Raw genomic sequence first — 25,776 nt, 5'->3', positions numbered from 1 at the left:
GTATGTGATGGGCCAGAAATATCCAGGTCCTTAGTGCTGGTATGTCTCCATGTGTTTTTTTTTAAAAAAAAAACACTTTATTAAGTTTGCAATTAACAATAACAACTTCACATAAAGTAATCAATGTCTCACATTAAATCGTCACAACTAAATTTGCAAAACATCATAAGCATCACATATCAACTAGTCCAACAAATAGCTATATCCTGTGATACATTAATAGTCAAACTGACAGCAGGTTAACACAAAACAACACAAAAGACAACACAAGTGGGAAGAACGAAATAAAAAAAAATAATAATAAAAAAGAAAACCCTCACCTCCATCTTATCCCACCTTCTCCCATAGATGTCACATCCATAATAAGAGCCCTACCGTCACATCAATCATAAAGAGCCATCCCCATAGCTTCATGTATTGCTCTTCTTTTTCTTTATTTTTCAATGAAACCTTGTCATACTGTGAGATAATATGTAACTCTGTTAACCACTCTTCAATATTAGGCTTTTTCCTCTTTTTCCAAATTCTGAGAATTAGCTTAATTGCTACCATCACGGCCCTGTTTATCCAGCAAGTATGTTTTCTAGCACACACATCTTTCTTTATGTGATAGTAAAATTATGTTTGCTGCGGATCTTTGTAAATTTATTCCAAAAATCAAGTCAATCCTATCAATGACATCTTTCCAAAACAATTGTACTCTTGGACATTCCCACAGTAAATGTAAAAGTTTGCCTCCACCAGCATAAATCATTAGCTTGAAGCCCTAATTTAAACATCTTAACTGGTGTGCAATACAGCCTTCTAATAAATTTCTGTCGAATCAAACGCAAACCCATGTCTGATCCCAGGTTAAAATGGACCTTCAGAATGTCTCTCCAATCCACATCAGAAATGACCCTATCAACATCATGCGACCAATGTTCCTTCAATCCAGTCCATGCTAATTGAAGATTCTCATCAATAGGCATTAATTGTATATAAATTCGCACACAATATTCTTGACCTTCTAATAATTTGCTGATCTCTGGTTTATTTCCAATAGAACCACCAGCCATATCTATCCTCAAATTGATCATGGAAGCTAAATCCAAGTATGTGTTCATTTCTCTCTGACTCAAACCATATCTACACTGTATTTCCTCAAAAGACAACAATCAGTCTCCATCCATCACATCACCTAGCCTCAGAATTCCCTGATTTATCCAACTAATCCAACCCAGGAATTTATTATTTATCTGAAAAGCTTCATTATACCATATAGAAGCGTCTTGGCTGAAGCCATAACCCTGTCCATTTTCTCTAAACCATGACCCTATCACCTGTCCAGTTGCCATCACCGGGATTAATTTCAACCATTCATTTGGTAATTTACTCATAATATAAATATTCCCTAATTCATATGGTGCACACATACCCCTTTCCATACGCAACCAAATCGGTTCTTTTTCATTAATTTCTCTAAAATAATATGAACTCTTTTTGAGTAAAAATGCTCTGTAATATTTCATTAAATCTGGGTATCCAAATCCCGCTTCTTCAACACTTTGCATCAGTGTGTACTTTGGAACACGAGGCTATTTCCCAGAACCCCATAAAAAGATTTGAAAGATTTTTTCAATCTTTACTAATTGTTTTTTATGCATCAGCAAAGGGATGGATTGAATTACATACAAGATCTTAGGCAAGAGTATGATTTTAATCGCATTAATTTTTGCCCATAAAGTCAGTGTCAACCTCTCCCATCTTTATTATCAGCAACAATATGTTCGTAGTTACTAGGTCCAAGTTATATTGTAACAATTTACTCAAATCTCCAATAATATGTATTCCTAAATACGTGACCCCCTGTGTGACCACTTACAATTCCATGAGTACAAAATATTACCATCACACGTCCTAGACAATGGAAAAATCTCAGTTTTATCCCAATTTACTTTAGGTCCCGATAGTTCACCTACCTCCTTAAACATATCCTTAATTAAATCACCACATATTTCTGGATTTGACAACAAAAGCAGCATATCATCTGCATACTTTAAAATCTTCACTTCAACCCCTCCAACCATAATTCCCTTTATCATTTCACATTGTCTAATGTATGCAGCAAGAGGCTCTAGCGCCAAGTCAAACAAAAATGGTGATAATGGACAACCTTGTCGTGTGCCCTTCAACAGTGGAAATGAGTTTGAAATTACTCCATTAACCAATACCTGAGCCCTACCATCATGATGTATACACTCTACCATCTTCATGAATACTGGCCCAATTCCCATCTTTATCAACGTGTAGTCCATAAATCTCCAATTAACCCTGTCAAAGGCTTTTTCAGCATCGAAAAAACCAATAACCTTATTTGAGTTCTTTCCATAATGTTCACCAATCACATTCAACACAGTTCTAATATTATCATACCCAAACCGTCCCGGAATGAAACCTGTGATTCATCAATCAGAATCCTCATGCATGACATTAATCTATTTGCCCATATTTTTATAAACATTTTTAAATCTACATTTAGCAAAGAAATAGGCCTGCAATTTCCACTATTTTTAATGATCTTTATTAGGTTTCGGAATCACTATAATTAATGCCTCTTTCATTGAATCACACATTAATCCTGACGCTATAAATTCATTGTAAAGCTCACCTAAAATTGGTGCCAAGTGAGTATCATACTTTTTATAGAATTCCGAAGCTATTCCATCGCCCCTGGTGATTTACCATCTTTCATTTGTGATATAGCAGTACATACCTCAGCAACTTCAATCGCAGAATCAAGCAAGGCTTGTTTTTCCAGAGCTAATTTTGAAATGGAAATCTTTTCAAAGAACGGCTCCAAACTGATTGTATCAGGATTAAGATCCGCCCTATATAGCGTCTCATAAAAATTCTTAAAATAATCACAGATTTCCCCATTTCTGTGTAAAGTATTGCCCTCTTCCGTTTGAATAGAAGAAACACACGTGTCAGTTATCATCCCTCTAAGTTTACCTTCCAATAATTTGCCATTTCTATCCCCAAATTCCCAAAATCACTGTTTTGAATAAAACATGCCTTTACCTGCCAAGTTCTGTATATGACTCTGTAACTCTGCCTCTAGTTTTTTCAATTTTAGCTTATTCCGACTCAGATCATCATTTGCACAAACCTTTTGCATTTCTTTAACTTCTACTTCCAAATTTCTAATCTCCTCCTGATTTCTCTTTTTCGCATGAGCCGTTCTACTTATCAGTTCCCCCTTAATACCGCCTTAAAGCAGTACCAAACAGATCTGATACCAGCTGAATCTTTATTTTCTTCAAAATAATGAGTAATAAATTCATCCAATCCCACGGTAACCAAAATGATCTTTTAGTGCACTGGCTTGCATTCTCCATCTTCTAGTTTTGTCACTCACAGTTTTCAAAATCATCTGCATATCTAATAGAGCATGATCAGAGATTCCCCTTTCCAAAATATTTGAGGATACCACCTGATCCCTAAGTGTACTACTAATAAAAACATAATCAATTCTTGAGTGTGAATCATTTACAGGTGAATAAAACGAATAATCCTTTTCATCGTGATGAAGCTCTCTCCATATATCTATTAGCCCATATTTGAATACAAATGTTCTTAATTCTTCACTAATCTTTTCACAAAAATATTTGCATTCTGACTTCTGATCTATCTTACTATCCATCACTATATTAAAGTCACCTCCCAGACTTAATGACTCACATTCCATACCGTCTAGCAAGGAGCCTAATTGACTGAAAAAAGACGTATTTGGTGAGCATGGCGCATATACAGTTCCAATTATAATTTTCCGACCATCATATAGTATGTCAAGTAATAAAATCCTACCCTCTTCATCTACAACTGACTTCTCAATCTTAATCGGTAAACCCCCCCTTAAACAATATACTCACTCCTCTATATCTAGAATCATAACAATTTGAAATTACCTGAGAATACTTCGAGTTGGATAAATATCTTTCGCGCTGCTCATTTAAATGAGCTTCCTGAAGGAAAATCACATCAGCCCTACTCCTCCACAACCTTGCCAAAACCATACGCCTTTTCACAGCATTACCAATCCCCTTAACATTCCATGAGATGAAAGTCAATGGAGCCATATCACCATATTCTGCTTAAATATAGTTACACAACAATCTTCATATTCTGGAGGGAGAGTCCTAACTACAAAAACCAACAAATAAGGGAAGGGTACACTCAACAACAAAAGACACATATAAAGACAGACAAACATAAAGCTTAAGCTTTGCATAACATTTCCAGTCCGACAAACATCAGACACAAAATAAGCATTTATATGTACATCATGTACAGTATTCTGAACTATATCCACCAGAAACCCTATTCCCAAATTAACATAATAAAAAAAAACATCAATATTTACCCTTTTCTATCAATAACTATGTGAACTCTCCCCAACACTCTCAAACCCCGAATGTTAATAAACTATGCATTCATTATCTCGCCCTTACTACCAATGCATCCTATTAATCATAGTCACTATATTCCTAACATTAACTGTCCTTATAATGTTCAACATCTATAAAAGTAATGATAAACATCTCTTCCATCTACCCAGATAAGATCCTCTCTCCCGTCATCCTCAAACTCAAAATATCCCCACTAAAATACCTGAGCCCAAGTTCAACATCTATCACAATTGCCCTCAACTCAATTCCCCTCCTACAGATGACTGTACTACTCCAACCTAACACAACATATTGGAAGCATTTAATATGTCATTAAAATAAAATCCAAAATATATGAACTTCGCTCAACCCAGGCCCTCCTATCATTCCCCCCATGTATCATGTACTTCACTTCCCACACAACCACTCAAATAAGATAAGAAACCATCCCTTTTACATCTTTCCCCTGTTTCAATATTTCCATCAGAGTTTCATTATATTTTCTGGTTTAAGCTATAACATGTCTACGAACTCCTGAAAACATACTAATGCATGGTTATCGATCAAAAGACTATATGAGTCTTTGTGGATTTCCAAATATTAGTCAGAACAATTGTGTACACCATTTCATCTGGTAAATCCAATTTAAGAGCCTTCACTTACACTCTACAGGGTATTCAAATTGAACCCACAACCTACAGGGCTCAATCCCAGAGCTGATGGGAAACATTACTCATTACACTAGGCCATAACAGACTTAGACGACTATAAAGTACATGGCATGTAGTGAATCACAAGGCATTGTAAGTAACATTTGCTGTTCTCACTAAAAACCTCATGTGGTGGGCACGGCTAATCCGAAAAATGGCAAATTCAGCACAACTTAAAACCCATATAATGTCATAGCGATACCTGACAGAGGTTACAACCAGGACTGAACACAGCAGTATTTGATTTCAATCCGGGACCCCTAAGCCTTGGAAAGCCATGGTCTTTAGAGTTCTCAGAGTGTATCATGGCAGAGGCTCCAGTGTGCATCATTCATTTATTGGAATCAGTGATAACCAATACAATGTTCATCGCCCCAGATATTACTCCAGCCACCACTTCTGACATGGGGGCAAAACGCAGCTGTAATGAACCACGTACTGATAGTCAGTAAACGCTGTCAATTGTTAATGAACAATGATTCAATTTTGAAAATTCACCAAACAGCCCCCAGGCTTTCTTATGGTGTATGCTATTCAGTCACCCATGTGGAATCACCTGAAGCTGTTGAAAGATTACCCAAGACAGTTTCCCAGAGAAAAAAACTGGCCAAGCATCTCTTCCCAACACCCGCTGTATCACTTCATATACAGCCTTTATCTTGAATCCAAGGAGTAATGTCCCTGCCCCCCCCACAAATCCCTTGTGCGGGCAGTCCCAGAGGGAGATAGGGAAGGGCGCATCCTTGAAGCCGGTGCTGGTGTATGCACGGGGTTCTCCCTTTCATCAGCCTTAAGTGTATTACTAACTCAGTTTCTAGACAGGAATTTGATATCCGTGCTCCTCTGCCACCGATCAGTGTACAGCCGATGTGTGTCTTACCGCTTGCTTTAATTCCACACGGCGGGCGAAGTAAGAGTATGCTATCATAAACGTGGGGGAGCCAGGGTCACACAGCCTGAAACTGCACCGATCCTACAGCGGCCGCTCTAAGATCACTTACCAAAGGCTCTCAAACACCAAAGGCCATGGGCGAGGTGTCAGCCAGTTAAAAGCACAAGGTTGACAGAACTCAGGCTCCACCCCCTCATGGGAAGCGAGCGGCATCCTCCCCATTAAGGAAATGGTTGCAGAGTAAGACGGATAGTTTTCACGGGCAGTCCAAGGCTAGATGAAGCCTAATATGAACAGGAAACAGGGGTGTGGCACTCCATGCTTTCTTCCGTATGAGAAGGTTCCGCACTACAGCACATCCCCGTTACGTGTTCCACGTAGCGTGACATTGTTGAGAGGTGCTTTTCTTTTAAATATAACAGTCCAGCAAGTCCAAAACAAATATTGTGTACTTTTAAAGCCAAACTGTTCCAATTCCGTTATTAGTAACGGTGCACAGGCGGCAGTCATTTTCTCCATAAAACCAACAGTATATATAAATAATAGATGAACAGTTTGAAAACAAATAAAGAGAACTCCATCAAACTTCTACAAATCCAAACTAGTGTAAGTCAGATCTCCCTTTCTTCTTTCTCAATCTACCATTAGATTCAAACACGGAAGATGATGTTCCCTCCATTGGGTCCAGAACCAGGTCTGTTAGGAAGGGTTCTGCCATTTTGCTCTCTGTGAAGGAATGTAGGCGGCCTTCCACCACTACCCTAAAAATTGCAGGGTATATCATGTAGTATTTTAGATTTCTTTCACAGTCTTTTATTTTAGCCCCAAAAAAAGCTTTCCTCTTGTCCATCACATCTTTACTTAAATCCACAAACACCATTATGTTGTTGCCTCCCCAGGCAAGGTCTTTTAATTCCCGAGCCTTCCTCAACACCAGCTCCCTCACAGGGAATCTCAGGAATTTGACAATAATGTGTCTTGGCCTCTCACTCAGGGATGGTTTAGGTCCAAGTGACCGATGAGCTCTCTCTATTTCCAATGATACTGCTGCATCTAAATTTAATATTTTTGGCAAGTTCTTATCTAGAAGGTCAATGGTATTACCTTTCTCTGCATTTTCTGGAAACACAGCAAAGCGTAGATTGTTCCTTGATGAGAAATGTTCTTGTTCGGATAGCTTCAAGGAGATCTTCTCATTAACCATTCTCAAATCCCTGATCTGGTCCATCAGCTTCAATTTCCTTTCATCCACCACATTTAAATGTTCTTCAGCAGAGTCCACCCTTTTGACAACCTTAGTAAACTTTTCTTCTGATTTCAGAAGGGCTGCCTTAATCTCTCCAATGTCCAAAGTCATTTTACTCAGCATATAAAAAAGTTTGTCTTCTCTGCTCTCTCCATTATCTTCTTTCTCCACTCCTTTCTGTCTTTCAGCGTCCGGGGTATTTGGAGCTGACATTTCCAGTTTATGTATATATAAAATCAGGGAAACAGCATAGGGCACAGGAGCACAGCAGTTTAGCTGCCATCCCTGGAGCTGACAGTTCTCGAATCCTCCTCCATGTGGTTTCTGATGGTGACACTTGTGTGGATGTTTTATCTAGAGAGCAGAATCCGAGATGTATAAACTCCTAAAGCTGGTATGAAGAGGATGCATCTGGCCTGGGAGAATGATGGGGGGAGGGGTATATGATAGGACTGAAGATGTTGTGGGCTGTGAGGTGGGTTCCAATTGCTCCAGAGTGGTTAATGCGGTGATGGTGGTGCTCGCAAAAGGAAGACTGCAGCTTGTGTCAGCGTCCATTGATGTCATGTAGAGGTGAAAGATGAGCAGGTTACTTGGGGTAAGAAGTAGCCTGGGGCACACTTCAGGAAACCTGCTGTTTAGAATGTAGAGGCTTCATGGTTTCAGTCTGCCACTGGGCTGAATGCTGGGTTCCCTAGAACCTTAGTTGTGACGTCATAGTCATAACAGTGGCGTTTGTGCTTCAATTCAATTAAACACATTGCCTTATTTTGGAGTTATGGACTTCCATAAAAGCAACAAATAAAAACAAATCACATCATATTTGAATACAATACATGAAGATTATTCAATTGACTGCTCCAGTGAGCCAAAGTAAAAGTATAGGAAATGCTTCAACAGCGGTATTAAATCAATTTTGTGTTGATTATTTTCTGATGGTAGTTTGGGAGGGTCTGGAGTAATTTGGTCTCTCATGTGGATGGGTTAAACTGACCCAGTAGGGTTCAGGCTCGCTGACATACAAGAGCTAAATTGCTGTAGTAGAGATGACTCCAATTCCTGTGTCTTGATGTGGATGGTGGTGGCAGAAAAAATGCGGTGCTATCTATTTGAATGCCTGTCTTGTCCCAGTCGGGTCTTTTCATAAGAGAGTTGTTCTGTGTCTGTGATGAAGAGTTGCTAGAGTGACTGACCCAAAGTGTGGGTGTGTAGTTTTAGCTCATGAAGGTGCTTTTGTGAATAAATAGTTGTGGTTCATGGATAGAGTTTAAGCTCAACAATGTGTTTCAGATCATAGATGGTGCTTTATGTCTCCAATAAATGTGGTTCATAGATGGTGCTTTAGCACCAAAATTAGTTTGATCTCATATGCAGTGTTTTATATCCGTATTCACGTTTAAATCATGTGTGGAACTTTAGCAGCATAATAAGCATTGAGTTATAGGTGCTGCTTTACCTCCACACTTAGTTCTCTCTCATCGATGGAGGTTTAGTGTGAAAAATAGTATTGGTTCAGAGATGGTTTGCTAGCTTCACAATTAGTTTTGGCTCATACATAGCACAATTACACCACCATTAGGTTTGGCTCACATTGGGTTCTGTAGTGCCAAGATTAGTTTTGGTGGGCAGACGGTACTTTTGAGACAAAATTAATTTTGGCTCATATGTTAAGCTTTGGTGCCATAATTAGCTTGGCTCGTACATGGCACGTAACCTCTACTGTTAGTTTTGGTTCATATGTCACAAGTTAGCACAACAATTCGGTTTGTCTCGTAGATGGCTCATTATTGTCAAAAATAGATTTGGTTCATATATGGCATTTGGTTTAGGCACACAAATGGGTGTTTTAGGGCCATAATTAGTATTGGTTTACAGGTGCGACTTTAGTTCCACAATTAGTTTTAGTTCATAGTGAAGTTAAGAAGTTTGGCTCCTAGATGATGCTCTAGCTCCCCAATAGCTTTCTCTTCATAGGTGGTGTTTTAGTGACTCAATTAGTATGGGCAAATAGGTTGCCGAAATAACATGTATAACAGTACAGAGCCCCACACAGTCACCCTTCCTTCTCATACCCTACAACCGTCCCTCTCGCCACGTTCCAGGATCCCCTCACTTAATATGGATCTTGAGAGCTGTCAAGTTCCATATTACAACATATGCACATCCTAACCTTTTAACAAATCAAATATATTGAACATGTATACTGAACACATACAATAACACAATAATAACATACTAAACTTATGACAATGCTCTAAAACTGTACTAGAGCTTAGTGGCTCATAATGTATGCTGATTAAAATATGCTAATATATCATTTCTTATATAGCATATTCCTCAACCATTCACCCCTATCCTCTCCATAATATACAATCACATCTCAATCAGTCACGCAATCCTTCCATCTACTGGGAGCAACTCTAACCCTTGCACTGCGTCGATTCATACTTCATTCTTACTTTCCCTCTTCATGTCTTCTATCACTTTGCTCACTATTTTGGGATGATTCCTCTTGTAACCTCACTTCCCTTCGCTTTCCTTTTCCTCGCCTCCCTTTTTTCACTTGACTATCCAACCAACTCATTGCACTTCCACTATCTGTACTCAATAAACATATGGCAATTCTTCGTCTATTTCACCTTTGATCATCATCCAGTTACGTGATGTAACCCAGATTTCACCTTTCTTCAGGTTCAAAATACACAAACTCTCCCTTATTCACTCTGCAACGATTCTGTACCCTCACAGTCTCCTACATTTGCATGCTCCCCAGTTGGTCGTCAACACTTTTCTAACATACCTGCTCTCATACGCTAATTGATACCTGCGCATCCTCTCAAATAATCGATCTTCATCTAATACAATTTTACCGGCGGGTTGCCGCCGACCTGGTAACACCGTTTCCAACACCTAGCTTCCCGGTGCCACCGGGACATTACAAGTCCCGGTGGCCTGGGAAGTTAGTCGCTGGAAAATGTAAGTCCCCATTCCCATAGGACTCCATGGGAAAAGGGTTGGTAACGGTGCCGGTGCTTCCATGGCAACTCTGCTTGCCAGGGTGCTGCGCCCGGCAGGTTCAGACCTGTCAGGTGCAGCAGCCCCGGCAGGCAGACTCGTAGTGTGGCAGCCCGGAAACAAGGGTGCTGGTAAGCTTACCGGCACGCTTGTTTCCGGACTGCCAAACTTGTAATGTCTCTCCTCCTCATCCTCATAAAATGTGAACATCGCTCAACACTTGCTCCCAAGGTAAACCACTCACCATTGCTAGCTGCAAATTGTATTTGATCAACATGTTTACCCTCTCAAAGAAACCATTCGCTTGTAGATATTATTATATAAAGATATTTGTAATTCTATGAGTTTGGAAGAAATGTTCCATTTCATGGGATGCAAACTGCACCCCACTGTCACTCAAAATGTACTTTGGAAAACCCTCACGTGCACACACTTCCAAATATGAAATCAATCACCCCATTGATGTTCACACAATTTGCAAACTTAACTTCAAACGATCTAGACGTGTAATCTACCACCACCATCAAATAACATTCAGGTGCCACATTTTCTGTGGGAGCCATTACATCAATTCCCACTTTTTACCATGGTTCCACTGGCACACCTACTGTCTTCAACCATACTGCATTCATCCTCTTGGTCTTATTCCTCTGACCTAAATGTCCTTGGTGAGCATTTATCACCATCCTTTGCCTCACTACATAAGGAGGAAAAGGTTTTGCTTTCATTGACAAACCCCATTCAGACGGATGTTTGTGATTTCTTTGAAAATATTTCACCTAATGGAGATTTCACAGAATCCATTTCACCAAAAACCGAAATTAATAATGTACTTTTTCTACTTGTTTTAAATAATGGTTGGGGGAGACCCCCGCAGTCCTTACCCTAAGTTATACCCTTACTCCACACATCACCTATTATACATTACACATATACCATGTCATCTAACATTATCAGTGAAATGGATTTGGTGAAGTCTCATTAGGTGAAATGGTATTCTAAGAAATGTACAGTAACACACTCAGACAGCACCAGTTCATCCTTGATCATGGTACATGCAGACTCACATTCTGGCTTTTCTGGCCACCCCATCTGTGTGTATTCTATTACTCAGTTCAATTCATCATCTTCTGCTGCCTTTCTCCACTCCTCTTCTGGTACCACTGCACTCCCTAAATTACGAATATATTCTACCCATATGTCTAGTTGTTCTTCTTCTCCCTCCTTGGTCCTCCCCTTAAGTGCTAACTGTGATACACAATCTGCACTAAATTATCTCTTCTTTGCACATGATCAACTGTGAAATTAAATTATTGCACATTTTCTAACCACTTTGCAATTCGAGGTATCTCCATTCCAGACCCTCGATTGGAAAACAAATGCACCAGAGTCGTATGATCGATTCTAATTACAAAAGGTACTCCCCGCAAATATTATCTGAAATACTTTTCTGTCCAACAGCAAGCCCACACCTCCTTCTCAATCAGCCAAAATCTCTTCTCACACTCATTCAATGGTCTTGAAGCAAATGAAATAGGTGCCTCTTCCCTCCCTGGTATATGGCTCAACACAGCACCTATGTCTCTTTGACTAGCATCTGCATTCAGGAATGTTCTCGCACCCACCTCATGGCAATATAGAGTTGGTGCTTTTGCAATAGCCTCCGGAATATCTTTGAATGCTTCCTTCATTTGGTCCGACTATCTGAAACATTACCCTGCCTGCAAAACCTCCCTCAAATCATCCATCCTTCATGAAAAATGTTGAACTAATTTTACATGATATTCTGCCAATCCCATTGCTCTTTGTTCTCAGGCTCACTCACTACTTTGATCGCCTCTACCAGTTCTGGTTTGGGCTTTAACCAGTCACCACGTGGCCTAAATATGTGACCTTCATTACTTTGACCTTATACTTCCCTTTTTTTCATTGTCAATCCTGCCTCTCTCAAGTTCTCCAACATATGTACCTGAACCGGTCGTGCTCCTCTGCTTTCCATTCACACACTAAAATGTCATCCTGAAAGAAATGCATGCCCTTGCTTGCCTTAAACAAATTCGCCATAACACTTAAAATAAATGGCACTCGCGGGGGCCAACCCGAATGGCATCTGCTTATATTAATAGACCCCCAGGGGTGTTACAAACGATGTAATGTGCTGCGAATCAGGGTGCAATTGTATCTGGTGATACATAGACGATAAATCAATGAATGGAAAACACCTAACTCTTCCCATGGTGAGCATATTGTTAATATTCAGAATAGGATACCAGTGTACCCATATTGACTTATTAACAGCTCATATGTCCACAAACACCTGTATTCTCCCATCAGACATCTGCTTAACCACAATGGGTGATAACCATTCACTCATTTCAATTGGGTCTATTATCTCATGCTCACACAGCTTCTTCAATTCCTTCTCCTATTTGCCCTCATACTCAATGGAATATTTCTCTCTTTATGTACAGTAGGTACAGCATCATATTCCAAACTAATCATATGATTAAACTCTTCTAACATTCAAATATTATTCCTGAAGACCTCGGGACATTTCTTCACTACTTGTGCCCCATAATCACTTCCCGAAGAAACAAAGTGTATTTATTTATTTAATACTATTCCAGCCACAAGGCTTTGTATATACAACATGAGACAATCACAAATGGACATTTAAGACAACAATTACATGTACAATCATTTGCATAGATACTACACTTTGTTTGTGAAAAAACATTGATGTGCTTCATTACTCAGTTAAAACACTTGTACTAAAATCAATAAATACATAATCACAATCATCATAGTATTATTACAAACTCTTAAAATCATATATCGAGGAAGAGAGAACACACAAATTAAAAACCAGGGGACTTTTACACCTCACTGGATAGACCATTAAGAATGCCCACACAGTTCCAATAAAATCTGCTAAAATGGTAGTTCAGGTTTTGATCGAGGCCATTTAAAAATTATATCCATAAGGTGGCTAATTCAATAGTCTCAAAGCTGTTACTACATAATTTAAGATAACTCATTCTGATATATTGTAGATAGACTTTCACACATAATCAACAAATGCTCGACAGTTTCTATTTCTTGTGTCCCATATAATCAACAGTAGCGCATTTCACGCTCTATCCCAAGACAAGCAACTTGAGTGACCAATGCCTCACTGATGTTGAATTTTAAAAAGTACTATCGTGCAATGGCACTTTTAGGAAATTCGGATATATAAGATGGTTTCGACAACCGATTTACAATACACTCACAAAACGGGGTTCTGTTTTGTTTGGTGTGTAGAGTAGATAAATGTTGTTCTTTACCGAGTATGCTCAGTCTAGATTTCAAACGTGATTTTACTACTCTCACAACATCATCCACAGAAAAGGAATTGCACCCAACTTGCCATTTCGTGTGCTGTGATATCAATACCCCAGCGTTCTTATTGTGTTACAATTGTCTGTCGCTAGGAATACACATAAGAAGGTGACCAACATTGAATGGTTATCCAGTTTTATAAGTTTATCATAAAACATGACAGATTTTGCAATATAGTCGGATTGGACACCATCACATTCAAACTCAAGATATAAATATTCAACAGACAGTGCCTGTGGCTTAGACAATAGCTTCTGCAGAATTGTGCTTTCCAAGCGTTTTAAGGCTGTCACATATTTATGACCCGACAACTCAATTCCGTAAAAAAGTATGGACAGACCTTGGTCTGATATAAGAGTAGGATGGTTTTAATGGATAGTCCACTCTGAAGGCCAATAAATTGGCGGATTGTACGGACAACTCTATAGCATTTGGTCTTGGTTTCTTTCCAATGCATTTCCCATTTCAAGGTATCATGGACATCAAGGCCCAGGTATTTATAACAGGAAACACACTCAACATTGCAACCATTTAATGTACAGTTTATATAGCGTCGCCGTCCCAAAGATGGAGCTCATGTCATTAGCTTGCTTTTCTCTATGTTTACTGTCAAACCATTCAAATCTTCATATTCTCCTAATGATGTGATACACTTTTGGAGGCCATGAGGGGTATGATCTACCAAAAGGAGATCATCGGCATATGCCAACCAGCTAATCTGATTCCTCATGGGCTTGATGTTTAAGATGCAGAGGGCTGCTCCCAGGTCGGCTAGATAAAAATTAAGAAGCGTAGCTGCCACAGTACGTCCCTGCTTCACGCCCCATTGTTTGGGCATGGAAGATGATAGTTTGCCTGCAGCATCTAGTCGAACCTTAACTATGGTATTTATGTGTAGGAGCATCAGCATCCAAAGTAAGCCTTGAGGAATATTCCACTTTGACAACTTCAACCATAGTTTGTTTCTCAGCACTGAGTCGAATGCAGCTGAGAAGTCGATAACAGCACTGTACACTGGGAGGTTTCTTCGTTTTCAGGCATATTCTACCGAGGCTATCATCATAAGCAAGTTATGTGAAGTGTTCCCTTGTTTGATAAATCCCATTTGATTTGGTGGCAGTATGTTATTTTCACTGATCCACATATTTAATTTCAACAACAGTACTTTGCTAAATAATTTATCTGGAACATCTAGCATAGCTAGCATTCTATAGTTGGAGGTCACATTCCATGGTCCTTTTTTATAGACATGTAGGATGTGACTTTCTCGCCATGTTAGGGGTATACAGCCTGGTTTCGGTAAGTGCCCACATCTCAGGGGCCATTTTGACAAGGGCATTGCAGATGCCGTCTGGGCCTGCCGCCCACGATGAATTTAGGTGTTCAATAATATTTGTTAAATCTAAAATGGTAGTTTGACACTGCCATTTCGAGACTGGTAACGGGAAGATTTTGTCATCTGTTGAGGACCGGACCAATGTATTGGGTATATGGAGTTCCCAGTCTGGTTTAGTAGCACCGTTGATTGGAAGTGCACGTGGATCATTGTCTCTCAACACATGACATATTTCAGAGTTCTCATTTTGGGTGACTAAATGGGCTATTTCTTTCGATTTATCAAGGTAACATTTCTGATGGTATTCCTTTATCCATTTTCGGTGGTTTCGTTTGACTTCTCTAATATACCGGCTAATCTCACTAGGGAATAACAGGCGTATGGTGGTATATAGGACCAAGCTGATTTTATCACAAACTAGTTTTTTTAGAGTGGGCAATCACTGGATCAAAATTGCAGCATTTGCTATATATTTTATTTGTTCGTTCTGCCACACCTTTATACTTTCTTCGGAAGGCAATGGATTCTTTGATCTGTTCAGTAAGATGGGCAAAGGCTGTCGCGTTCTCAGAGTTTGAATCTTGTGTTAGAGTAGCAAAGTGTGTTATAAAACTTGGCATGAGACTAACTGAAGAATTAGCCTTTATGAGTTCAGATTCGTTCCAACATACTCGATTACCAGTTGTGTTAATGTATATATCACATTTGGTAGCATAGGTTTCCTCTGCCCTCGTTCTGTCAATTTCTTTCAGCAAGAGGCACAAGGGTAGGTGATCACTTTTGGATCTTGAAATGACAGCCATGTCTTGGACAAAATGCATCCCATTCGAGTTCACATAGATATAGTCAAGGGTAGATGCCGACTTACTACTTATGCGAGTGAAGGCTTTGTGGGTGTCACCGGGACAGAGACCACTAAGACGATTCATGACGAATTCTTCTAATAGTATCATCCACTTTTCAGCAGAGCGCCTGGATGAAGCAGAGATATTAGTAGTCATAGACTCACGGCTTTCCTGATCACTTGGGTAGGTTAATGATATGCTGGCATTAAAATCACCTACTACCCAAATAGGAAAATCGTAATTTATTATATTTATTTAGGATCGATTTAACTACAGCTACATTTACATTTGTTGATATGTTATTAGGCAGTCATAGACGTTAATAAGGATGAAGGTATGCTGGAGGTCTTGCAGTTTAGTGGCTAAAACCATGGTTGTGGAGCCTTGCATTTCTGATAGAGACCAGGGCGTAGCCATTGAGATAAGCAAACCACCCTTGGGGCGCCCACAATGACCTTTTGTTGCTGGTTTCTGTATAGTGGCCCGTCCATCAAAGTCCATGATATCAGTTAGCCATGTTTCTTGTAATATAACTATTGAAGAATTTGACATATAGGATGTTAGGCCTTCAGCGCTGAATAAGTCGGTGAAATCACGTTTGTTCCAAGAGAAAGCAAGATGAATGTCATAGAGACATCTTAGAGAAATGAGTTTTAAAGATTGTAGGAAGCCACTACCAGTATCCTACATCAGAGTCAGATGGTGTTTGTAGTGGCATAGGGGGCTGGCCACAAGGTACTGCTTTGACTGAGGCCAAAACTTGGGCTTTGACTTCTTAGGATTCCTATCAAGAATTGAGCTAGCCAGTGGTATTCTGCTCTTATTACACACGTAATGGCAGCAGGTGTGGTTCGTGTTAGATATCATATCAACCTGATTAGAGCTATGGTTATTTATTGAGGATGGCAAGCTCGGTTTCCTCCCTGGGGTCCCATTAGGTCTAACTTCAGAGTGAAGTTTCACAGATCGGATCTGAGTCAATGAACACATGTATCCAAGTTTGAATAGTGCGTCCTGATGCGTCATCACATAGTCAAGCAAGGAAAATGAATGAAACCAAATATTGGAGATGTTAATGAGGCTATGTTCTACCTGGTCTACTATGATGATGTCTTGGGATTGAACAACTCTCAACGGAGGGACTGAGTGAAAGAAATTCAGTCCGCGTCGCGGTTGAGCGGCGGTAGTGAACTCTCTGATGCTATGGCCTGTAATTGTAAGAATCTATGTAAGTTTGTATCGCAGACAGCTAGTATGTTTTGCTGGTCGGCTGATTTATGCTCTACTGTTTTGGGAATAGAAGTAGACCATATATCTGTTAAGTGAGGTTGATCCAAAACTAAGGTATCAACACTAGTACTTAATGTGGCTCTAGTGAGGTCAACAAATTGCACTAAAGTGGGTTTGCTAGTTATGAGTTCGCTGATATGTTCACAGGGGATGCTAGTTGGTCTATTACAGGTTGTGATACAGATTTGGGTAGTGTACACTCATTCATGTCTGATGTCAGTATACTGACGTGAGTGTTATTCTCTGAAATCACACAAGGATTAGCACATATTCACAGTCTTTTTGCATACATAATCGCTTGTGAAATGACTTTCTTTTCTTCGTATAGAGGTCTGAGAATTCCCTAGCAGGCGAAATTTGGGGTTAGTGGTCCCAATACCCCATTGTACTTTTAGTATGTGGATTGTGTTAAAGATTTGTGGTAGGGTTCTATTTGTAACATTTTCCTCCTGTTCAATGGTCTCTGTGTTTATACATTGATCCTCAACAGGTCTCCGTGCAGGATTTACACTTTTATGTAATAATAGTGATTGAATGTCTAACTTATTCTTTATTATTACACTTTTCTCGATCAGCGTCCGTAGTAGACATTCAAATGCTAAAAACATTTCATCTGAGGACATGCTCGAGGTACACGACTCATCTAGATATGGGAGGTCAGGAGGAGGGACACCCGAGGGGGTGGATGGAATAACAATTTTGAGCTAGCAATCAGCCAAAAATATACGTTTTTAAGATCTTATATAAATTGTGTAGTGTCTCTTTCCAGCACACACTACTTCACTGGTACCTCTGCTTGGTGCGCGCAGAGTGTATCTGATTTTCCTGGCCAGGCTTAAGTTTCAAATGCACACATCCTAGCAAATGATCTCCTTTCTCTGTGACAAACCTTTCCTCTAATCATTCAATGACCCACACCTATATCACACCGCTAATAACCTAAAATATGAATGGGAGCTCCTTCATATGCAGATGGATCAATGCTGTTCTCTCTTAACTCCTCATTTCCCCTTTCTTATGCCAGCTTTATAAACTTGTGAGACCAATGTATACAGTGATCCATAATTCACCAATATCTGCACTTGTATGTCATTCACTGTGACATTTGTTAAGAGTGGTCTATATGGTCACTCTTTTTCTTCTTCCTTTTCTGTCCTTCTAGGTGTTTGGATTTTCACTACCACTTTGGAAACAACCTTTCCTTCTTCCAAGTCCACTGTGTTTACTCTTACTCTCAACAGCCCATAGTCTTTCCTTCCATAATCGTGTGTTCACCATATCTTTCCGAAATGCCCTTCCCTGTTACACTTCCGACATACTCCTCTCAAAGCTGGACATTTTGGATCTGATCCTATATGTTCCACAATCCCACACTGGAAAAAAGCACAAGCCTCCCCTTTGAGTGCTTGAAACCTCTTTCTTCTTAGACATCTCTGCCATCATTCCATCTCCATCAGTTTGTTTCATCACCTTGACATCTTTTTCACTATTTTCGTGGTCTGCTTCTTTCAACTCTGTACATCGGGCTCACTTCCTACTTAATTCTATTCTTGCTGCAACTTTCCTTGAATATGAGAGTCTCATGTGCATAATATCACTGATCCCGAATACATCTGTCCTCTATGCCAGAGAAATGGCATGACACTATCAACATGCATAGATCTGGTATATATAAGCATGTACGCTCTCCATTGGCATTTGTTTGAGAGAACAGGACATGTCCCTTTCTAGCACAATGTTTTTCTGATGACCATACTGCTCCTCTAAATTTTGTAATGCCTGGTTATACATTGTTCCTCTCGGTAGGCCATCTGTGTCACTTACCACTGAAACAGCTGGATACATGACATGTTTAATAATCCTCACTGCTTCCTCGCCAAACCAGTTCATTAACGGGGCATGCTTCCATTCATATGAAAATGTATCACCACCAATGGCAAATAAGTAAAACGTTCCACTCCTCCCATTCTGTACTGGGTTTCCCTGGCACTTCAAGAAATTGTTCATCTAGTGTTATACCTGGAATGGCCAGCAGAAAGTCCCTTGCATTAATATTTTGCAATTATCCACTTATCATATGCAATTCCTGATCTACTGATGTTTGCTACTCTTGATATTCACACCTGTATTGGTGTTGTACAACTCAATCCGCCTGGAAAGTTCTCCACAATTAGCTGCGTCCTTCTCTCTCCACCATCTGTGTTGTAGATCAGCAACAACCAAGCTACTCCACCCAGACAGTTCCTCCTCCATTGCCCGCACCCCTCTCACGTTGCATGTGTCTGCTGTGCAATGCCTAAACTACTCTGCATGGACAGTTCGTCATCAATTGGCTGTGCCTCTCAAGTTGTGTGCATCATAATTTCCCTTAATTGCCACTGGGTATTTCTTTTACTTCGGCCATGTCCCTCATTGCCTGCCACATAAGGTGCTTACTTAATTTCCTATAATGTCTCTACTGCTACGCCTGCCACCACACTGGGGTGGCGCTGTAGCTCGAGCCAACAGCTCATATCACCAGGCTGGACTCCATGTTCCAGCTTCTCCTTATACCTGCTTGTTGCCACTGAAAAAGGAGGAAGACCCCAGAGGGGTTATCAAGGTAAGAGGTGTATTTGTGTATAACAGTACAAAGGTCCGCAGCACCACCCTTCCTTCTCATCTCCTTCCACCATCCCTTGCCCCGCATTTCAGAATCCCCTCACATCATATAGATCTTGACAGCTGTCAAGTTCCATATTACAGTAGTGGCACGGTAGTTTTCCTGCATAGGAGGACCTTTAGAACCACCATTAGTTTTGTTTCCTTGGCAATACTTAAGGACTACGGATATCACAGATATTGTCAAGGCTATATAAGATGTGGCATGCAACAGACAGCGCACACTAAGCTGCACCAGGGAGGGAGGTAGAGCAGACGAAGTGTGCGGATGGTGCACTGGTCTCCCATAGCACTGCCTCTTTAGCCATTCAAGCTAATTTCCTGGTCAAGCGTTTAAGCGGTGCAGCCACACAGGTGCGCAAACAATAAAGAGTGCACTGCATTGCGCCTTAAGCGGGCCCTGTGCCCAATCAAGCTTGTTGAAGTTGAAGTGCATGCACTCCGAGTTGAGTAAGAAACTGTCTTCATTCTGAAGTCAGAGTGCAGGGGCTCTGACGTCGGAAAGTAACGTTCTATTTCCAGTGCTGCGATCTGCAGCGTCACTGTGCTACAAATAGAACATTACTTTCTGTCCGGCGAATGTTGTGTGAATGGGTGTGTGCATGTGTTTTTGCTGGGCTAGCCGTGGAGGAGCTGATTTTGGTGGGTGGTGGTTGAGGTGTGGGATGGCATAACGGCACTACCATTTTTTAATATGCTGCCATGAAATGATAAAGCAAGCACGATATGTGTTATTATGTGTTATTGTCTTGGGAGGATAGCTCAAGGGCAACGTGCTCGCCTTGGAAGCAACGCGATACGGAGCACCACAGGTTAGATCCCCGGTCCGCGCTTAGAAACCTCTGGGTATTAAGCACGTTACAAATAACCTATCTTATGTGGCCAGGCCAGCATTTTTGGGCAGCCTTTTCTTACTGTGCATCTTTGATAAAGCAAGCATGGCATGTGTTACTTGGCTAGACTCGAATTTTGGGGCAGCAGTCTAGACCTTTCGTACTGTGGTATGCCAGTCTAGCCATGTAATAACACATGCCATGCTTGCTTTATCATAGCAGCCCAGAAAAAAAAGCCATACACATTAAGAAAGGGCTAGACTGGCATTTTGGGGCAGACAGTCTAGCATGTTCATACTGTGGCATGACTTTTTTTCACGCATCTATGATAAGGCAAGCATGGTATGTATTATTATGTGGCTATTTTATATAAGGGTTCCTGTTGAGCCTTAGACGTCCAGGGATAATATAGACAAACAAAGCAAAATCGTCAAGGCTATATTTGTCACACTTCCCTCTTTTTTACTCAGTTTTTAGCCAGTACCATGGAAATGGTTAGTGTTTCATAAAAACATCTGTTTTACTTTTTGGTACCAACACAAGTCTTGTATAAATCTCTCTTTACAGACAACACATTTACATACAATACATTTATACATATTCATTTGGTCAGACAAAAAGGCCAACACACAGCATTATATACACTAATACCAACACATAGCTATTTTGAGACACATAATCTGGACACTGATATTTGCAGTGTCTTATTTCCAGTTCATTTCTTTTGTTGCATAGGGCCTGTCCTATTATGTGGCTGGACTGGCATTTTAATGCAGCCAGTCCAGCTGTTTTTTTACGTGGCATGGAATTTTATTCTAGGGCTAGTGGTCGATCATGGGCCATAACAGTGCTGGGGCACACTGAAAAATCTTACACAGGGAGCTGGGAGACCTGGGGCCGACACTGGACACGGGAGGCAGTGTGCGTGGCCGAAGCAGTTCACGTTAGCACAGCACACACTGTTGGCTTTGACAATGCCTGTTTTTAATGGTAAAGAACATGGTATGTACAGCCCAAATTGGAATCACAGTTTTAGGAGTGAAGGGGGTGGGACGTGAACATGAGGATGCTCTTGCAGAGCTACAGAATGGATACAATGGAAAGAGTCTAAATTGCTGTGGACAGGGGCCCAGTGGGAGAGTCTGCATTGCTGCAGAAGGTATCAGATATGTAAGTGGCTAAATTGTTGGAGGGAGGTGGCCATTAGGAAGACTTCACAATGCAGTGGTAAAGGTACAAATTAGAGCAGCCTACATTACTGAGGGATGTTTAACATCCGAGGAGGCAGTATTGACATAAAAGAGGTGTAGTTGGGAAGTCAATGTTGAAGGAAATAAACGTTGACAGCAAATTCCCATACATATAAAGGAATAACGGCCATCCAAAAACAGATATGCCTATATTTTGTGACAGACATGTATGGATTTTATGTTATATTAGGGTGGTAGAAACAGCAATTAATTAAATAAAAACTCAAATTACACACTTACCCCGTCTTTTTAATATCTCTCTCAACTGAAAAAGAGCACAATTGAGTGTTAGTAACCTGTTCTTGTAACTGTTGGTTTATAGGTGCGCATGTGGTGCAGGACAGCTGTCATGCGTTTTCCAGTGCAGAGTTTGTTGCATGAACTCTCTTGGATGAGAGAGCTCTTCCCTAAGAGAGGTTGGGTGAACTGGAAAAAACATTGACTACTGTCCATGCAGTCCTTTATTGGAAGCATCTATATATACATACAGGCACACAGGCATGAACGCGGACACACACGTATGAACGTGCACACAAACACACACACACTAACAGGTTCCCCTGTGGGATCTAGGTTCAAATTTGGTCCAACTCTTTCTCCATGGGAATCTTTTTGTAAACCTACAGAAATCAAACACTTTTGGACTTGGAAAATCAAATAAAAATCACCAACCGATATGATCACTATCCTCTAGAGGGCCTGCAATTAAATATAAATTAATTTTGAATTACATCCGTTTTGTTTTTTCAATAACCCTCCACCTTCACTAAATGGTAGTAAAGGTGCTATGGGTAGTTGCATATTTTTAGTAAATGTATTCAGAAATGGTCCTTTCCTTCTGTTTGTACCCACCATATGATGTGTAATTAGCGCTCCATTGATAAATGAGTCCGTCCACTTTGAAAATAAGGTATAATATTGCAGCCTGGATTGAATTCCAAATCAGGCAGGTTGATTCTTAGCGTGTATCGTGTGTTACCCTTTGAAGGGACTATCGGAAAGTGTCTACTGCACCCACAGATCTCCCCTATCCCACCCCAGTACTGCTGTTATAGCATGTGGGGAAGGAAGGTACACACATGCGAACATTCAGTCTGGCTATGCTGGGCCTCTGAAGAGGTAAAGGCTGTAGCGGACCCTCAGTGCCCCTCAAACCCCCTGTGCATACAATGACAAGCGAATAAATAAATCAAGGACTCACCTTTTCCATCATTCCCTTCTTTTCCTCATCGTACACGTGGAGCTGCAGAGTTAGAAAAAGGATCAGAGTGATTACATGAAATAGAGATGATGATCTATAGCTCTGCTCCAGACAGAGGCGCATTCATACATTCATCTTCTAGTGCCTGAAATAGAATCTGCTTAGTCTGCAGCACTGCTTTTGCGCTCCATCTATGGTTACTGTTATTGAGGAGGTCTGTCTGCATTTGGTTCTTGATTGTGCACCACCCTGTAGATGGCAGCTCCAGTCATTTTGCCCCCTTTCAGTTGTCAACGCCTTCACAAAAGTGAGGCATTTTGCATGCATTCACTACTGCCGATGAAATAGGAGAAGGGAATGTATTTACAATGCCTTATGCAGTATAGGCTTCACTACTGGCTCGCTCTGATGTTTAAGAACCATTATCAGTCCACAACAATAATAATTGCTTAGACAAATAAAAATACTGCCTCATTCTGTCAGTGCAGAGTCCTTGACCTTGACGTGCCATCCATGAGCTCCTTAACTATGGGGGCTGCAACTCTCCTGACGCCTTCTCAGATGCCTCGAAAGACGCTGGCTCAAACACCGTTCACCAGCCAGCCAATCCTCCTACTTGTTTGTTTGTTTGTTTATTTATTTGTTAATGCGCGCCAAACCCATGGGTAGCCGGGCGCAACACTTTACATGAAGACTTAAGCTTGTTCCAGTATTTGGCATGAATATATACAACATAGCGGCAAGAAGAGCAAATATATGTGAGACTATATACAAACATATACATATGAAACACAACAGCAAAAAGCAAATATATACAAGAATATGTGCAGACATATACCCCGAACAGGGCATGTCGTGGGGTGTCCAGTCAAAGGGTAGGTCGTGGCTGGGTCGGAGGCAGGTGTAAGTTATGTGTCATTGGCGCGCAGCCAATTGATTATCTTATGCCTGAATTTCGGGTACGGTTGTTCCGTTCAGAGGGCAAGTGGTAATTTGTTCCAGCAGTGAGCAGCTTTGACAGGATAGCTGGATCCACCTGCGATGGAGCGTTTAAACCTAGGAATCTCTAGTTTGGAGGTGTTAGCAGATCTTGTGAGTCGCGTGGGGATTTTCCTGTTTATTTTTTCCATAAGATATGGGAGGCAAGGTTGTTTAGACACTTAGATGTGAGGGAAGCTGTTTTAAGTAGGATTCTATCCGTTATTTTTAACCAGTTAACCTCTTTCCTGAAGTTAGTGATGTGTTCTCTGTAAGGGATATTTAATGCTGCTCTTAGGGCATTGTTCTGTAGTCTTTGAAGTTTATCAGCGATATATTTATTGGTTCCAGAATACAGGGCATTACAGTAATCTAGCCTGGACATGATAAGGGCATTAGCTAATGTAATGCAGCTGGTACTGGAGAGGTAAGGTCTAGCTGCGCGGATGAGTTTGCAGGTGTAGGTAGTGGAGGAGGCGAGGGAGTTGACCTGCTTCTTGAGAGTAAGGGAGGAGTCCAGATAGAATCCCAGGGTTTTAACCACAGGCATCACCTTGATAGGGTTGTTATCAATGCTGAAGGATGTGTAGTTTGGGCATAGTTTTTGGATGTTGGCTTCAGAGTCAAGGATTAGTACTTCTGTTTTATCGTCATTCAGGCAGAGGCGATGTGTGGCCATCCATGCCTGAATGAGAGTGTATATCTTGTTCACCAAGGCTGAGTCTGTCTCGTAGTCGCCCGAAAGGGGTATGAGGATCTGGGTGTCATCTGCGTAGTTCGTGTAGATGACACACGATCTGTCCAGCTTGTCAAACAAAGGCTTGGTGAAGATATTGTACATGGTGGGGGAGACACAGGATCCTTGTGGGACACCGCAGGTTATTTTGATAGGGTCAGCTGAGTTGGTGGTGGAGAAGACTCGCATAGTGCGATTTGCTAAGAAGGATTGGACCCAGGCTATAGCATCTCTGGTGAAGTTGGCGGCAGATTCGAGGTGGCTGCATAAGACTGCATGGTCCACCAAGTCAAACGCAGCCGACAAGTCCAGTAGGAGAAGCAAGGCTGTTTTCCCGTTATCCTTAAATTCCTCAATTTGTGTCTCGAGGTCTAGCAGAGCTGTTTCCGTGCCATGGAGTGGGCGGAAGCCAGATTGCTGAGAGCCAAGCAGGTGGTTGGCCTCCAGGTAATCCTGGATTTGTATGTTGGCAGCTCTGTCTAGGATTTTTAGTAGAAAGGGCACTGTGGTGATTGGTCTGTAGTTGGTGGGGATGGTAGGGTCCAGAGTTTGTTTTTTCAATAATGGGAGGACCCATGATTCTTTGAGGTTGGTAGGTACCGTGTTGGATTTAAAGGAAGAGTTTATGAGCTTGGAAATGAAGGGAGCTATATCCCTAGCTGCGTCCTTTGTGCTGGGCAGGAATCGCCCTTAGAGTTTGAGGGTTTGAGGAAGAGTATTATTTTTTCTGTGTCAATTATGGAGATAGATTTGAATCTAAATGGCGCAGTGGTCTTATTCTCCTGGGATTGGGATGTTTGTTGGTCCAGAGGTAGGAGTGTGGCCTTTTTTTTTAGCAATTTTACATTGAAGCAAGGAGATTTTGTTAGCAAGGGCGTTTTGTATGTTTGTGCACCAAGCTTTGTTTTTAGGGGCATTGTCTATTGGTTGAATAGGGGATTCCAGCTCACGGAGGATAGTGAAGAGCTCTTT

At 40.9% G+C, this 25,776-nt stretch overlaps 1 protein-coding gene and 1 long non-coding RNA gene across 2 annotated transcripts in view; both read right to left on the bottom strand.

Annotated features, from left to right (window-relative positions):
- LOC138472515 (trichohyalin-like) overlaps positions 1-25,776 on the bottom strand; it is a 1,377,820-nt gene that overhangs the window by 498,936 nt on the left and 853,108 nt on the right. The gene's annotated exons all lie outside the window — the stretch shown is intronic.
- Positions 1-25,776, bottom strand: part of LOC138473663 (uncharacterized) — a 354,182-nt gene that overhangs the window by 42,905 nt on the left and 285,501 nt on the right. Inside the window, exons 4-5 of the long non-coding RNA XR_011268834.1 lie at positions 23,091-23,132; positions 22,130-22,154 (exon numbers count right to left, since the gene is read on the bottom strand). This is a non-coding gene — a long non-coding RNA (uncharacterized lncRNA). The remainder of the gene's footprint in view (positions 1-22,129; positions 22,155-23,090; positions 23,133-25,776) is intronic.

This window comes from Ambystoma mexicanum, chromosome 8, assembly GCF_040938575.1.
Source record: "Ambystoma mexicanum isolate Mex_15411 chromosome 8, UKY_AmexF1_1, whole genome shotgun sequence".
NCBI classification, from domain to species: Eukaryota; Metazoa; Chordata; class Amphibia; order Caudata; family Ambystomatidae; genus Ambystoma; species Ambystoma mexicanum.
The sequence above is the reverse complement of the archived record's forward strand: the minus strand, read 5'-3'. Positions and strand labels throughout refer to the sequence as shown.